Source organism: Vulpes lagopus, chromosome 10 (assembly GCF_018345385.1).
Source record: "Vulpes lagopus strain Blue_001 chromosome 10, ASM1834538v1, whole genome shotgun sequence".
Taxonomy (NCBI): Eukaryota; Metazoa; Chordata; class Mammalia; order Carnivora; family Canidae; genus Vulpes; species Vulpes lagopus.
The window spans coordinates 12,976,425-12,992,323 of record NC_054833.1 but is presented as its reverse complement, the minus strand read 5'-3'; the positions used below and the strand labels follow the sequence as shown (position 1 = coordinate 12,992,323).

Here is a 15,899-nt window from a genome sequence, read left to right as displayed (position 1 = left end):
CCCTTGGGTCCTGCGGACAACTGGCCTCCTGGTCCCAAATTCCTGTTTTCTTGCTTCCTTGCCAGGCTTGGCCAGCCTCATTCCGTGACATCTGGAAAATAACTTTCTTGCGCCATGTTTTAGCTTTTAAAAACTACATGTGATTCCATAATCTCATAGTCATATTGTGATGGCCTCAGTATTTTTGTTTAAGATCTTTTGAAGAAAATATTATATAATGATATTTAGTTTCATTGTAGGTGTAGCCAAGAATGCAAAGTGCAATTATAGGTGCACCCAGTTCTTGGAAAAACTGATACATGGAAATTCTCATAACATGGTTATATTCCGAGAGGATTTTTCACATTAAAAAAACCACTGCTGGTTTCCTCTAAATAATTTCCCCAGTGCAGTTAAAAGAAGATCAAGTTAAAAAAAAAAAAATTCAATCCATATTCAACTTCTCAGCATCCGTAGGAGGATAGTCGTTGTATGAAAGGAGGCACATCTGATGCTCTGTTCTCCTTCCCACCTCTCAGCACAAGTCCTCTCAGGACTTGCGTGGCCTCCTCTTCCCGAAACCCTGCAATCTCCAGCCTTCAGCTGGTCCCCCCTGTGCTCACCCAGGGACTCCGCCCAGCACAGACTCTGGAGCTGGAGCTGTCTCTGGGAGACCTAAAGCTCACCTCCCTTCTCTTGATCCCAAACACACTCCAGCCACTGACCCATTTCTCTCTCCTCTTTCCAACAGAACTCTTCAGAAAGTTGTCTGTACCCATCATCTCCACTTCCTCTCCCAGTATCCTTTTTTTTTTTTTTTTTAGATTTTATTTATTTATTCGTGAGAGACACACACAGAGAGGCAGAGACATAGGCAGAAGGAGAAGTAGGCTCCCTTTGGGGAGCCCAATGTGGGACTTGATCCCAGGATCCCAGAATCCCAGGATCAAGATCTGAGCCAAACGCAGACACTCAGCCACTGAACCGCCCAGGTGACCCTTCCCCCGTTATCCTTGAACACAATCTCAGTAGGCTTTCACCTAACCACCCCTCCGAAACCACTCTTGTCCAGGTCACTTGCCAGGTCCAATGGGCACTGCTCTTCCTCCTCTTACTTGACCACTCACTAGCTGAGTGTTCTTCTCTGTGGAACCCCTTCCTTCCTTGGCCTCCGGACCCCACTCCCCTATGCTTCTCCTGCAGTCTCGCTCGTCTCTCTTCACTGTGTCCTCATCTCCCCAAAGCCCAGCCATTGGACTATTCTGGGACTTAGTCCTCAGACTTCTTCTCTCCTCCTGTCTTCACTCCCTAAGTGGTATCTGCAGCCACGTGGCTTCAAAAGCTACCAAATTCATGTTTCAGTTGGGACCTCTCCTCTGAACTCCAGACTCACACAAGCCTTCCACTTCCCCTCTTGTTCATCTCCAGTCTATTCCACCGAGCTGCTAGAGCGACCAGGTTAAAGCATACATTTGAGTTTGTCGTTCTTTTCTCAAGATCTTCAATGGTGCCCCACCTCATGTGGACTGAAAGCTCGTCTTCGTGAAGGTCACCGAGGTCTGTAAGGACCTGGCCCCTGTGTGTTTCTCTGCGCTTTTGTCACTGCTTTCTCACTTTGCTCCCATCTCCGGCATGCAGTAGGTCACTGGGCTGGTGGACAGCCCTTGGGCGCTAGGGATGGCCTCCGGGCAGGAGAGTTGCCTCCCCCAACAGCCCACCCTGAGCCTTTTCCCATGGCAGCCACTGCTGAATGACATGGGGTGCAAGGGCCCAGCCCCCTCCCCTGCATGGGACAGCCCTGGAGGGTCATCCATCTTCAGAACTCCCCACGGGAGACCGCTTACCTTCCCACATGGTCTTCCTCCTCTCCTCCCCTTCCCTCCCACAAGTTGATCCCAAGAGTACTCCCTAATAAACACCCCAGGCACCAATCACCACCTTAGACGCTGCTTCCTGGGGGAACCCAACCTGGGAAACTGATCTCTTTGCTCTTTCTTGAACCACCTGCCAGGTACCCTTTGCCTCAGGGTTTTTGCAATTGCTCTTCCTTCTCCCTGCAGAGCTCTTCTCCTAGATATTCCACAGCTCACTCCCTTGCTTCCTTCACATCTCTTCCAAACATCCTGTAGGGAGTGGCCCTTCCTGATTAAAAGAGCCGGCACTGCCAGCACCAATTCCACCCCTCCTATTATCCCTTAGACACAGTTGAATGAGTGGTCACCCCAGCACTCCTCTGCAACTGCTCTTGTGGAGGAGCCTCACTGGGCTGCAGGGTTTTCTACAGTCTTTATCATCATGTGACACATATTTCTTTGTGGATTTCTCCCATTGGACTCTAGGTCCATAAGGATAGGGACTTCATCTATTTTGTTCACTGTTCTTCCCCTGGCTCCTGTCCAGGCTGGTGCTGGACCTGCTCTGACCTGATGCTAATCATTGGCCGTTGTTATATCCTCTGTGACAAAGTCCTGCCTTGTGGGTTTCCATCTTGATTCCTTTGATCCCTTTGACTCTGAGTCAATGTCTTCCCATGGCTCCCACTGTCTCCTCGATGACTTAGGGTCCGCCTTATTATCTCCTCTTGAGTCTTTCTAGAGGTATGATCCCATCCCTAGAGTCCAGTTCCTATCTATCTGCTGTTCGATTACCGGGAAGCCTACATCTCACTCTCCAGCTGCCCCTGTGTTGTGGAATACAGGAACCTCCACCCCGCAATCCAAATCCCTATTCTCATCCACATTCCACCTGGGGTCTGGGCAGCCTCCCTGAAAGCCTTGTCCAAACTAAATCTGCAGCATCAGAGAGGGCACTGAAAGGTGGTGTTACCTCTGCAGGGAAGGAAGTTCACGTTGAGGCCAGAAGGGCCCGGGTGCACATCCCCGCTCTGTTCCTCACGGTGGGGCACCCTTGCCCTCGTCCCTCATTTCTCTGTGCTTTCACTTGCCCCCCTTGGAAAGCACCCTTTATGACATCAGCCTTGCAGAGCAGCTGTCAGCAACACACAAAGACATGAAAGAAAATGTCTGGCACATCTCTGGCAGTCAGCAAACTTCTCCCGACTGCACTGAGACCATCTGCAACATCTGTCCCATTGCATCCAGTAGGGTAGCACTATGTCCTCAGGAGGCAACTTTGAGTCCAGGTGGCTCTGTGTGAAAAAAAAAAAAAAAAAATATATATATATATATATATATATATATATATATATATATATATATGTAGTATTTTTCTTGGGAAAACATTAGCATTCTGTGAAGGGTCATGATAATTCCAAACATGTTGGAACAATACAACAGTACCCTGTGCCACTCAGTTACACTGTCAGCCAAGTTCACCAGGTCCAGACATTTATCTCATGCACAGGAACGCTTGGCTTTACCTCTGAAAGGCAGCCCTTACTGAACAGGTAGCACTAAGGCTTACTGAACACTATCCTTGCTTTTGCCAGATTTAATGGAAACATTTATACTAAACCTTGCCAAATTCACAGAAGCTTTTCTAGTTCCCATTACTTTGCTACTCAAAAGGAAGGGAGTACTCGCCTCGGCGGTAGGGTGTGGTATATTTAACAGAGTGCTGAAAGCAAGTTCAACGCAAGTGACCAATGTTGGCAGATTGCACAACTCTCAAGTTATTTTTGCGGTGGGCAGTGTTTTTCTTTTTTATTCTATTTTCTTCCCTCTCGAGTTGGCTAATGATTTCCAATGAATAGACTCTGTCTGGTACAATCCAGCTAGCTTGCATTGCATACGCAAAGTCAATGAGGAGGGGCTGTGTGGACACTCATTATTTTAATGGACCCCTGGTACAGTGAAGATGGAAGAGGAAATGTTGGGGTGTTCATTCATAATTTGTACTCTTGGTTTGGAAGCAGGTCATCAGCTGAGCAAAAAGCAGGTAAAAATATGCAATAAGATTATCGCAGTTTCTGAAGTCTGAGCCATCATCTATTAAGGAATCAAAACATGTGTAGACACATCATGAAAGCTTTTGATACTCTTCTACGTGGCCTGGTACAGAGCTTCCCTGTCTGCCTCTTGTGCTTTCTCTGTGATACTTCCAGGCAGCATGTGTTTAAAGTCATTATTGGTCACTACAGAATCTGACAGACATGGTATCCTCTCAACGTACTGTATCCATTGCAATAGCTGGAGGTGAAGAGTGTCCTTGAGAACATGGTGTGCGTCCAAGAAGGCAATCAGATTCCTGCTTCATATTCAGCCCAAGATGGTTCAAAGATTCCCAGTTTCCTCCTGGGGAGCTGAGTGCAAAAGTCAAGGGTGAATGTTTTCCAAGACAAGCTTTAGCATTTAAACTTCCATTTTCTTTTTTTTTTTTTTTAAGAGGGTGGGGTGGGGCGGAGGGAGAGGGAGAGAGAGAATGTTAAGCAGACTCCACACCCAAGCATGGAGCCTCACACAGGGCTCGATCTCACGACCCCGAGACGATGATCTGAGCCCAAATCAAGTCAGACACTTAACCGACTGAGCCACCAGGTGCCTCTCCAGTTTTGATTTTTAAAAATTTTCACATGCTCATGTTAAAAAAAAAAAAAAATTAGGGCAGCCCTGGTGTCACAGCGGTTTAGCGCCGCCTGCAGCCCAGGGCGTGATCCTGGAGACCCTGGATCGAGTCCCACGTCAGGCTCTCTGCAGGGAGTCTGCTTCTCCTTCTGCCTGTGTCTCTGCCTCTCTCTCTCTCTGTATCTCTACGAATAAATAAATAAAAAATCTTAAAAAAAAAAAATTAAAGACCACACCGTGAAGAGTAAGCCTCCCTCAGCACACTGACCCTGGGAGGCAACTACTGTTACCATCTCTTTGTAGGTTCTTCCCAATAGTGTCTACGCATAGAAGAGGAGCTTTGATTTTTGAAATGCATTTTTATATGTTCAGCTAAAGTGGTTTGTAAGATCTCTTTTCCAAATAACTCTCCATGGTAACATAACTTTGGAACATGCACAACAACACACGCTCACACGGACACACACATAGACACACACACAAGTCGTCCTCTTCAGCATAAAATGGAGGGGAAATGATGCAACAGAGTGACTAGTAGGTATATTCCAGTAAACCGCGGTGGGGAGTGGATTCTCAGATGGTTCCAGACAGCTTTTTGTACAGAAATAGCCCGGTGAGAACACCCAGCCTACTCAGACAGCAGAACAAATCCCAGGAACTTGCCTTTGTGCAACCTTCCCCTTCAAGCTCAAGTCTAAACACATCAGAGCTTGGCAGGGCTGCTCGGGTACATTGGCCGACAGACAGACACTCCAGTTTCTCAGGCTGTCCATGCTTTTCCCTCCGAACCAGTAGATTTCTAGATCGGATTGCGTCACCTCCTCCCCCGCTGCCAAGACGCAGAAGCTGAACACCCCTTAAGTTTCTCTCCATCGTGCAGTTGATTAAAAACCCAACTCGCTCCCACTCAGGAGGAAAGGGAAAAACACCAGCAAGCACAACGCTAAAACATATGTGTGCATGTTTGGCAGAAACGAGAAAAATCCTTCTGTCTAGGCCACTCTGAAACTAGGTCATGCACGGTATCGCTCAAATTGGGAAGGTGTATTTGGCTTCAGGACAGAGGTGGCTGGATGAGAGCGATACGGGGTAACTTGATAAGCTGCCATTCTAGAGATTTTCCATACCTGACATGTGAGTGGAGACACTGGAGCTTTTACCTCAGTACTGATACAGAATAAAAGAGCTGTCATAATTTTGAGTAAAGTCAGCCAATCTACAGGAACCTGAGTAAAAATCTCTCATCAAAAGCCAACACTCTAAAATAGGAACCATATGGAAGCCAATAGGAAAGGAGCATTGCCATTGTGCAGTGGATATAACTCGGGAGCACAGGCCTTCCTCCTCATTAAGGAAGTAGTGACCTGGGTGTCTGGTTTTGGGAACACTGGAAAGATCACGTTCCGCAGAAATACTGCCTCACCTGCTGGCTACTGCCTGAAAAATCCTTTCTAAGTTGAGAAAGCCTTGAAGTCCTCAACAGCAGAGAAAGCGTAATAAGCAAAATGCCCTGAACAGAACAGTGATCATCATAATGCTCATTTCCTGAACGCTGACTTACGGTAGAGGCTCACATTCATACTCAGGACTTTACATGAATGATCTGCTTTAATCCCTGTGGTAGCTGGTCCCCAGGATGACCCCTCTGTGACCTGGCCTCTACATATATATGCCGGCGTGTGGTGCCCCTCCCTGGAATCTGGCCTGGCTCTGTGACTCACATGTAACCAGTAGAATGGGGTAGAAGGGAGACTGTGTGGCCTCCAAGCTAGATGAGGAGAAGCCTTACAGCTCCTGCCTTGGTCTCTTGGAATGGTCATTCTGGGGGACAGTCAATTGCCATATGAGAAATCCAATGTCCCTGGACCTGCCACGTTGTGAGAAAACCCAAGCAAGTCATGTGGAGCCGCTAAGCGGAAAAAGAGATGCTGGCGAGCCCTCGGCTCTTCCTGCCATCCCACCTCGGGTACCAGACACGTGAAGGAAGAAGCCAGTTTGACGTCAGCTCAATGTGGTCTTCAGATGATTTGGCCCCCAACTGGCAGCTGATTACAACTGTACCTGAGACCCTAAGTGAAAATAGCCCAGACGAGCCCACTCAATCCATTGAACCATTAGAACTCCTAATAAATTGGTGTGTTATACCACTAAGTTTTGGAATGTTTTGTTATCCAGCGAGAGATGACTGAAACATTTACTCTCCAAGATTCTGAAAATCACAGTGACCTCTCCAACACCCATTTCACCCCTTCCTTGCAGTGTAATCTCAGGAACCGTTCCCTGATCCAGTCCCTGGGGGTCTCAGGGTACCCCTCATCAGACTACGCTAGCAGTTTTCAAAGTGGGATCCAGCGGTTTCAATGTCATCTCAGAACTTGTGAGAAAGGCAAATTCTCAGGGCACCTGGGTGGCTCAGTGGTTGAGCGGCTGCCTTTGGCGCAGGTTGTGATCCTGGGGGTCCTGGGATCGAGTCCTGCATCGGGCTCCCCGCAGGGAGCCTACTTCTCCCTCTGCCTGTGTCTTTGCCTCTCTCTCTGTGTCTCTTATGAATGAATAAATAGAATCTTAAAAAAAAAAAAAAAAAAAAAAGGACCGAGACCTGAGTCAATCACCACCTGGCATTCCCTTGGGGTCAGTCATTAGTCTGTGGTCCATGGGGTGGTGCCCTCTGTCCTGGCGACAGCCAGTCTGTGAAAGGAGCTGGCCTTAAGGTACGGCTGACATCGAGGATGGAAGGCAGGGATGCAGACAGAACCTGGTCCCTGGCAGCAGGGTTCACTCAGCCTGTGGCACCTTGGAACTTTCAATCAGGGCAGGGGTCCATCAATTCCTTTATTGCTTAAACCCACACGAGTTGGCTTTTCGGTTACTTGTAGCTGAAAGTGCACTGCCTGGCACAGTGAGGATCATGATCTGTCTTTTACGTGGGAGAGGTTAGCCGATTTGCAGTAGCTCAGACCCCTAGGAAGCAGAAAAGCTAGGGTTTGAACCCAGTCCACCCTCATCATGAAGCCCTGGAAGGGTGAGATTTGTCTTCTCCCTGAGAGGAGAGGCTTCTGCGCATATTTTTGGTGCATTAGGGCACTGAGAACACATGGAGACAGTGGGCACCTAACAGAAGAAGGGATATCATGGAAAAGATCATTCTTGCTGAATTCTACTCAGGTCTGGCCTATGCTCAGCTATTTCTTCATATCCCTTCATATTCAAATTGAATGACATCCTTTCTCCTCTCCTTTCCCCGCAAACAGATCGTCATATTCTGTTGTTTTGCAAGGAAGATGCTGGGAGAGGGTAAGGCAAGTGTTCTTTCGGGGAGGCTGATGGGTCCAAGGAGTTCTATAAACTGCATCCACCCACATCACGCTACTCCATAGACAGTTTATAATCACAAAAGGAACAATCCGGAAGATTCCAGCTGTCAACACAGCTAAAATGTAGCAGCAGCAGACCATGCATGGGAGACACAGGCCATGGCATGGATTTGGGATTTTTCTAACCTTGGGGATCCCCAGGCTCTGTATCCTCACTCAGAGGACGCCAACATTTGAGGAGAACTCTTGCCTCAACTCCCGTACACTGGGGTCTCAACTGGAGGTCGGCTTCATCCACTCCCACCACATCCCTGCCTCTTCTGGTCCCCCCCACCCCCTGCGAGAGTGAGGTGGCTAATTTTAACCTGTAATCTGAAGCCCTGTCCGGGGCAGGCCCAAGGTACCAGGGTGGCTGCAGTGAGAGGACACTTGCAGGGAAACCATGAAACAAGGCTTGAGAAAACAAGACAAACAAGAAGGTGACAAGTCTTTTCTCCAACAATCATCCAGAGTTTGAAGTACAGGCAGATCAGCCTTGATAAAAGTTCCAATCAATGTTCTCCTAATTTGAAACAGAGTGCTCTGGGGAATGGCAAGCATTTATTGAAGGCTCTGCTGTGTGCATGGCATTAATTTAACACCCAGGCGAGGACATCAGTTAGGGGACAGCCCCTTCCAGCGATGCTTAGAAATGAGCATAAATCACCAGGTCAACAAGGAGAAGATACAGATGGTAAGATGCACTAACACAAAATTGTTTCTGGGTACTGGATGCTGACGTGTGTAAACTAATGCAATCCCTGTAATGAGCCTATGACGTAAGTCCCATTATTATTCCCATGTCACCGATAAGGAAACCGAGGCCCTGAGAACGTAAGTTATTTTCCCAAGGTCAAGGGATTCGAACTGAAGCAGGCTGGCTCTGGAGGCTGTGCTGCTGCCCATGACACGTGACGCTGATAGGGAGGAGAACGCAGAGAAGAATGAGGTTGATCCAGAAGGCTTCCCGGAGGAGGTACCTTCTCACAAAGAATGATGGGGATTCAAGGCCATGTTTGTAGCTGATGAGAATGAGCAAGATTTAAAAAATAAAACAGGTTCTGCTTCTTGCTAACCCATGTTACTTTTTTTTTTTTTAAGATTTATTTATTTGAGAGAAAGAGAGAGAGAGGGCATTAATTGGAGGGGCAGATGGAGAGAATCTCAAGCAGATGTTGTGCTGAGCGTGGAGCCTGAGACGGCGCTCGATCCCAGGACCCTGAGATCATGACTTGAGCTGAAACCAAGAGTAAGATGCTTAACCGATGGAGCCCCCCTAGGGGCCCCTGGCCCGTGTTACTTTTAATGGTTGTAATGGGCATCCTTCAATGGGAGGTCTCTTCCCTAGCTTTGCTCACTCCATGGGGATCAGGCCCCGGGGGCTTGTTTGCCCTGAGCTCCATGAATAAAGTGCTGGAGAATGAGAGCTGTGGGCCGCAGAGGAAGATAAAATCCCGTTTACCCTCCTCATTTTATAGACAAGGAAGCTAAAGCTGGAGAGGGATTCTGTGGTGGCCAGACCAGCATGCGCCAGACCCCCGGAGAGCTCCAGGCTTTCGGAGGGGGGGGGGAGCCCTCCCAGCACCTGCACCCTCATCATCTCAGAGGATGCTGCAAATCTAAGAAGACGGTTCACAGGTGGGGAAGCCAAGCACATCTGGCTTGCCCCCCTAGGATTAGTCCAGAGTTGGGGGCATGGGGAGAGCATGGCAGCCATCCTGTTGGACGACTTTCTGTGTAGCCAGGTGGTCCAGGCCCCCTGGATGGCTAACCTCTGGGCCTTCCTGCCTGTCGTAGCGCCTCCTTCAGGTCCCCTTGCTCATGGCCTAGAGGAGAGGCCTGTGGTCAGGATGGGTAGCCTCTGCCCGCCGAGGCTACCATGGGCCCAGGCCCGATGCTGAGAGCCCAGCAAGTCCTCACCCTGCCCTGGAGGGGCCTGCAGTGCAGCTGGGGAGACAAATTTATAAACCCATGAGCTCAGTTTTTCTTCCTGTGCTCTGCTTCTCATAAAATATTTTATGTATTTTTTTAAAGATTTTATTTATTTATTTGAGAGAGAGAGAGAGAATGAGCGCAAGCAGGGGGAGGAGCAGAGGGAGAGGGAGCAGCAGACTCCTTGCTGAGCAGGGAGCCCGATGCAGGGCTAGATCCCAGGACCCTGAGATCAGGACCTGAGTCAAAGGCAGATACTTAACCGACTGAGCCACCCAGGTGCCCCTCCTCAGAAAACATTTTAAATAGAGGGATGTACTAGATTATTTCATTTCGTTATTACTGAACCTTAATAACTAAGTAATTCAGGATTTATCAGTAGCTGGAGCATCGTGTCGGGAGACTGGCCAGGAGTCTGGTGGCTCAGGGAGGGCACTGAAGGAGGAGTTGGCTCACTCTTGGCCCCGGAGGGGGTGCCCAGTGACCAGCTGTGGGACCCACGCAGTCAATTGCACAATTCTCTACTTTTGGTTCTTCACCCAAAAACTGAAGGTGTAGGATAGACATGTTTTTAAAAAACAAAAAAACAAAAAACCCCCCCAAAAAACAGTTTTAATGAGTTCAACATACACTTTACTGATTTGAAGTGTGTCCTCAGTATATTCGCTGAGTTGGGCAGCCATCACCATAATTCATTGTTAGAACATTGTCATCACCTCAAAAAGGAATTTTCTACCCTCTGCACTCACTCTCCACCTCCACAGCCCTTGGTAAATACCAACCTCCTTTCTGTCTCTATGGATTTGCTTATTCTGGTGAAGTTGTGTGTGTGTGTACACATTTTACACATATGTAACCTTTTTCACACACAAGAAGCTGGGGTGAAAAGCAAGTGTGCCCCTTCTTCCTACCACCTTTCTGAGATCTAAGGTCCTGCTTTCCTTGGGAAAAGCAGGAGAGACATGGTTTCCATGGAAAGCCTAAAGCAGGCAAGAATGGTTTTATGCAAATAAAACAGAATTTGGATAAGATGTGAATGCTTCCAGGGGCCCCATCAGGATTTGGGTAGGTAGTCCAGCTTCCTGGGAAACTTTTGAAAAGTGGCTGAATTGTTTTTTGTTTTTTTTTTTTCTCACGTAGTGCTACAGATACATGGTTGACTCGGTTGATCAGGAATAAAATATCCCAGTGGCCCTGGAATGTCTCAGCTGGTTAAGCATCTGCCTTCGGCTCAGATCATGATTCCGGAGCCCCCCGAGTCGGGCTCCCTGCTCAGCAGGCAGTCTGTTTCTCCCTCTCCCTCTCCTCCTCCCTTCTCTCACTCACCCTCTCTCAAATAAATAAAATCTTTAATAAAAAAAAATCTTTAAAAAAAGGAATGAGATGTCCTAATTGATGATCATATCACCAAAAAACAAGGTTACTAACTAACTAATAAGGAATTATTTAAGGCTTGTACTTTGGATGAATCTAAGGCTTAGACAGTGGCCTTCAGGTCAACATCAATTCTTTTATAGAAAGACCCCCCAAACAAAATTACGAACATTCAGTCACCCTGGGATTTCTATGAAGGGCTGGTATAGTACAATATTTGAGAGCTTATGCTTATTTCTTTGGGGTTGTCTATATTCCTCCAATAACTGCTACAATCTATATATACTCCAGCTTTTCAAAGGATTAGTATTATTTATTTATTTATTTTTAAATATTTTATGTATTTAGTGAGAGAGAGCGAGAAAGAGGCATGAGCAGGGGGGTGTGAGGTGGGTGGGAGGAGCAGAGGGAGAGGGAGGAGCAGATTCCCCATTAAGCAGGGAGCCCAAAGAGGCTGGGCTCAATCCCAGGACCCCAGGATCATGACCTGAGCTGAAGGCAGGTGCCTAACAGACTGAGCCACCCAGGTGCCCCAGGATTAGTGTTTTTCGCTGGGATACTGCATCTGAATACATTCATCTGTCTTGGTACTCTGGAGAGACAGCAGGGGAGTAGAGTAAGGGAAAGGTACTTATTTGGGGAGTGGTATAAGCATTGTTAGTAGTAATTACTAGTAAGTGATTCCTGTTATTGCACATAGTATCTTATAGTTTATAAGACATTTTCATGTTTTGACTTTATTTGATCCTTACCAAGTGCTATCAGTTGGTAGGGTCTGTATTCCTCAGAGTCAGAATGCCTGGGTTTGAATCTGGAGTCATTGCGTATCAGCTGGGTGCTTGGGGGCGTGTTACTTCGACTCTCTCTTCCTTCATTTCCTCCTCCGTAAAGAGATCAGAGATCATTTCAGTACTTACTTCACAGGGATGTGATGAAGAGTAAACGAACACAGAAAAACTTTAGAACTGTGTCCGAAATATACTAAACAAATGCTCCATAATTAATCCCATTCTCATTATTATTGTTGCTGTTATTCTAGAAATGTGGGAACCATGGCTTGGCAAGGGTCAGTGGTTTTCCCAGGAGCACAGCAAGTGGCCGGGCTGGGAGCTGAACCCAGAGCTCCTGACTCATCACATTAGTGGTTGTGAAATTATCTGCCCATAAAAACTGATGGTTAGCAACCAGACCAAGAGACTGTGCTGCTGAAACAAAATAATTATGGTTTTATTAATTGGCCTGAACAAGCTAATAGACTCTTCCCAACCTTAAACTTTCTGCCTTGGAGTTTGCTTAACCCTGAGGACTTGCTACTGTTTTTTTCTACTAGCACTCGCCGTGTTCATGACCAGGCAAAGGCATTCACATAAATATTAATGGAGAAGACTCGGGACTGGCTGACCACGTGCAGTTCAACAGCTTTTTTGTTCTCTCTGAGCACTGACCTTCTGATTTAATTGCATTCACACGTCACAAGCAGGCTTTCTGCGGGGACACCTGTCCTGGGTCACATGAAGGAATTAGATATGCCAGGAAGCTGCAGCATCCCGCAATGAACAGAACGTCCAGTAGAGTCAACCACCCGCTTCCCAAGCCTGGTGGTCACCAACTGTGCCACGGCCCTTCCTCCCCAACTCTGATTTCTTCTACCAGATGTAGGCTGACTTTTTTTTTTTTTTTAAAGATTTTATCTATTCATTCATGAGAGACACACACACAGAGAGAGAGAGAGGCAGAGACACAGGCAGAGGGAGAAGCAGGCTCCATACAAGGAGCCTGATGCGGGACTCGATCCCCGGTCTCCAGGATCAGGCCTTGGGCTGAAGGCAGGCGCCAAACTGCTGAGCCACCCAGGGATCCCCATAGGCTGACTTTTTTACACTGTTCCCTCAACTATAGAATTTCAGATCAAGTATGGATGATCTGGTTACTCTCATGGGAGAGAGCGAGAAAAGAAGGAATCAGGGAGCTAGGAACAGAGGGAGAGAACAGATAGGATAGAGCGGGGGCCACATGCTTATGCCACGCAGCCCAAGGCAACCGAGGCAAGAATAAACCTCAGGACACAGAGGTGCAGCACTTGTTGGAGGGGAGGGAAGTGGTGTCTGGGTTATGTTGTGCTTTGGCTAAAATAATACAGCAAAGCTGAAGATGTATCACCTTGCAGATTGGGGTGGAGTTTTGAGAAATAAGCATGTACGTGAACTTGTTCATTAATAGATTTATTTTCCCTCAAATATACAAGTTATTTGGAACAAATCCTGGGAATTAGTTTTTAAATTTAAAAAAAAAAAAAGGGGGGATCCCTGGGTGGCGCAGCGGTTTGGCGCCTGCCTTTGGCCCAGGGTGCGATCCTGGAGACCCAGGATCGAATCCCACGTGGGGCTCCCGGTGCATGGAGCCTGCTTCTCCCTTTGCCTGTGTCTCTGCCTCTCTCTCTCTCTCTCTCTGTGACTATCATAAATTAAAAAAATAAAATAAAAATAAAAAAAAAAAAAAAAAAAAAAAAAAAGGATGGGCCGCCTCCCAGGGGCTCAGCGGTTTAGCGATCCTGGAGACCCGGGATCAAATCCCACATCGGGCTCCCTGCATGGGGCCTGCTTCTCCCTCTGTCTGTGTCCCTGCCTCTCTCTTTGTGTCTCTCATGAATAGATAAATAAAATCTTTAAAAAAAAAAAAAGGAATTGGGATGCCTGGGTGGCTCAGTGGTTGAGCGTCTGCCTTTGGCTCAGGTCATGACAGCCTGTGTCTCTGCCTCTCTCTGTGTGTCTCCCATGAATAAAATAAATAAAATATTTTTTAAAATAAAATAAATTTAAAAAAAGGAATGAAAGATTTGGTTGGAGAACCAGTAAAAGTATTCTGTGGCCTAGAATAAAATAAAATTATCTACAGGTTCCTGGAAATAAAGGGAAAGGACATCCTGAAGTGCTTCTAGACACTAAAGGATGGTGACTTGAAGCCATGAGAGCCTTCTCTCTAGTATACAGCCTGTGTTCTTTTCACACTGTTGCCAACGCTGTTGACTGCTGATCCAACAACCACTTCCAGCTTCCTTCTTCCTCCCCCCGCCCCACGAGAAGGCAAGGGCTGCAAAAGCTAAACATTCTCTTTTGCCACCTGTTTTGTTAGAGCTGACATGTGACTTCATCCTGGCCTACGAGACACCAGGGGTTCTCTGTGGGAGTGGGTTAGACCTTTCTCCTTGACTAAAAGAAGACAGACCTAGGAGAAGAGCACTTGTGCACCTCTCTCTCCTTTCGCTTTGCGCGCTGCTGTGTAAGGATGTGATGCCTGGAGCTGTGGCAGCCTCGTTGTGATTACATAGCCCCAAGCCTGAAGCTGAAAGCTAACATGCAGAGGAAGGTAAGAATGGAAAGATGAAAAGAGCTGGGTCCTTGAAGGCAACGTTGAGCTGCCAAACCAACCCTGAGGACCACCTGTATTTCTAGGGTCAACTGAGTTAATAAAAGTCATTTGGCATTAAGCCTCTGTTTATATTACAGTTAAAGCATCCTACTGCTACGATGTAAAAAACAAAAAAAAAATTTGTAAGTGCTCACATAGGTTTGCTGAGTTTCTTGATCCTCCAGGCTTCCTTCCATCTTTTGTCCATAAAGTTTCTTCACCCTTTTCCGCAGATTGCACAGAGGCACCGCCTGTGAGAGCGCCTCTCAGCGTGATGTGAGGCTTGTGCACACTCCAAACTTCTAGAAGAGAAATAGTAAAAAAATGCTTCTGTGTTAGGCCAAGACACTGACTTTCACACAGTAAGGGACTAGATGCGACTCTGCGGCAGTTTCTTCTTTCAAGGGAGAACCATGGCTGTGGATGGAGTCGGGAGGTGACAGAGGATGAATGGAAACACCTGTGCCAGACTGTAGCCCCGGGAGTGACAGGCGAGCAGCAATCGTGAGCGACCTGAAGCTTCAGAGTCATGAGCTGATTAGTGGGAGGTAGGGGGTGGAAATTAATTTAAACTGAGGGAAAAAAGAAGATCAGGACCTTGCAAAATGCCCACATACTTAACTCCTTATTCCTTAGAGTCCTGGCCTAGAAATAGTCACATGCATGTTCGCAACATGTAAAAGGTAACCTGAAGCTCAGTGCCGTCCTTTTATGTGAAGGATGCAGGTGTTTAGCCCTGCGTGGGTGGTGGCAGGTGCGACCCCTCCCCAGCATCCTGCTGTCCCCAGAGTCCTGCTGTCCTGACCCTTGTGCGGAAGCTGCGGGATTACCATAGAGACAAGACCGGTGGTACGATGCGGGGGCAAAGCTCGGCTGTGCAAAGCCAGAGGCTTTGGTTTCCAGAGAGAAAGCTGCTTCTAGAAAACGTCATCCTTCGAAGCTTCGTTCTTATTTGGAAAGACACCAAAGGCCCAAGGCGAAGACGAGGTCTGCAGTTTGCAGCCAGCAGCTATGGAAGCAGGACCAGGTTGGGAGGGTGTGCACGGGCACACACCCACTCGGTAAACAGAGGCCGAGTCTGCAAATCATTTGGGGCCTTTTAGGAACTTTATGGCTCGCCCTCAAGTCTAGTGCATTTGACTAACTGATGGATTTATGGTTGGAGAAAATGGAAGGTACTAAACATTAGTTTCTGGGCTATTTCATTCATCAGGCTTCCCCAGGGGCTTGCTTTCCTCATGAGCAGATGGTTACATCAAAGGTCACCTGCCCAGAGCGACTCCTGGAGCCTCCCTCCTCCAGCCGTGGGACCCTGGCCCTGCACCAGAGA

The 15,899-nt window shown here is 47.5% G+C and overlaps 1 long non-coding RNA gene across 1 annotated transcript; it reads right to left on the bottom strand.

The window, feature by feature from the left end:
- Positions 1-840: 840 nt before the first annotated feature.
- LOC121499389 lies at positions 841-15,331 on the bottom strand. The gene is made up of 4 exons (XR_005990112.1): positions 14,725-15,331; positions 11,914-12,042; positions 4,111-4,240; positions 841-3,127 (listed from the first exon to the last, which is right to left on the bottom strand). It is a non-coding gene; the product is annotated as an uncharacterized LOC121499389 (long non-coding RNA).
- Between the last annotated feature and the right edge of the window lie 568 nt (positions 15,332-15,899).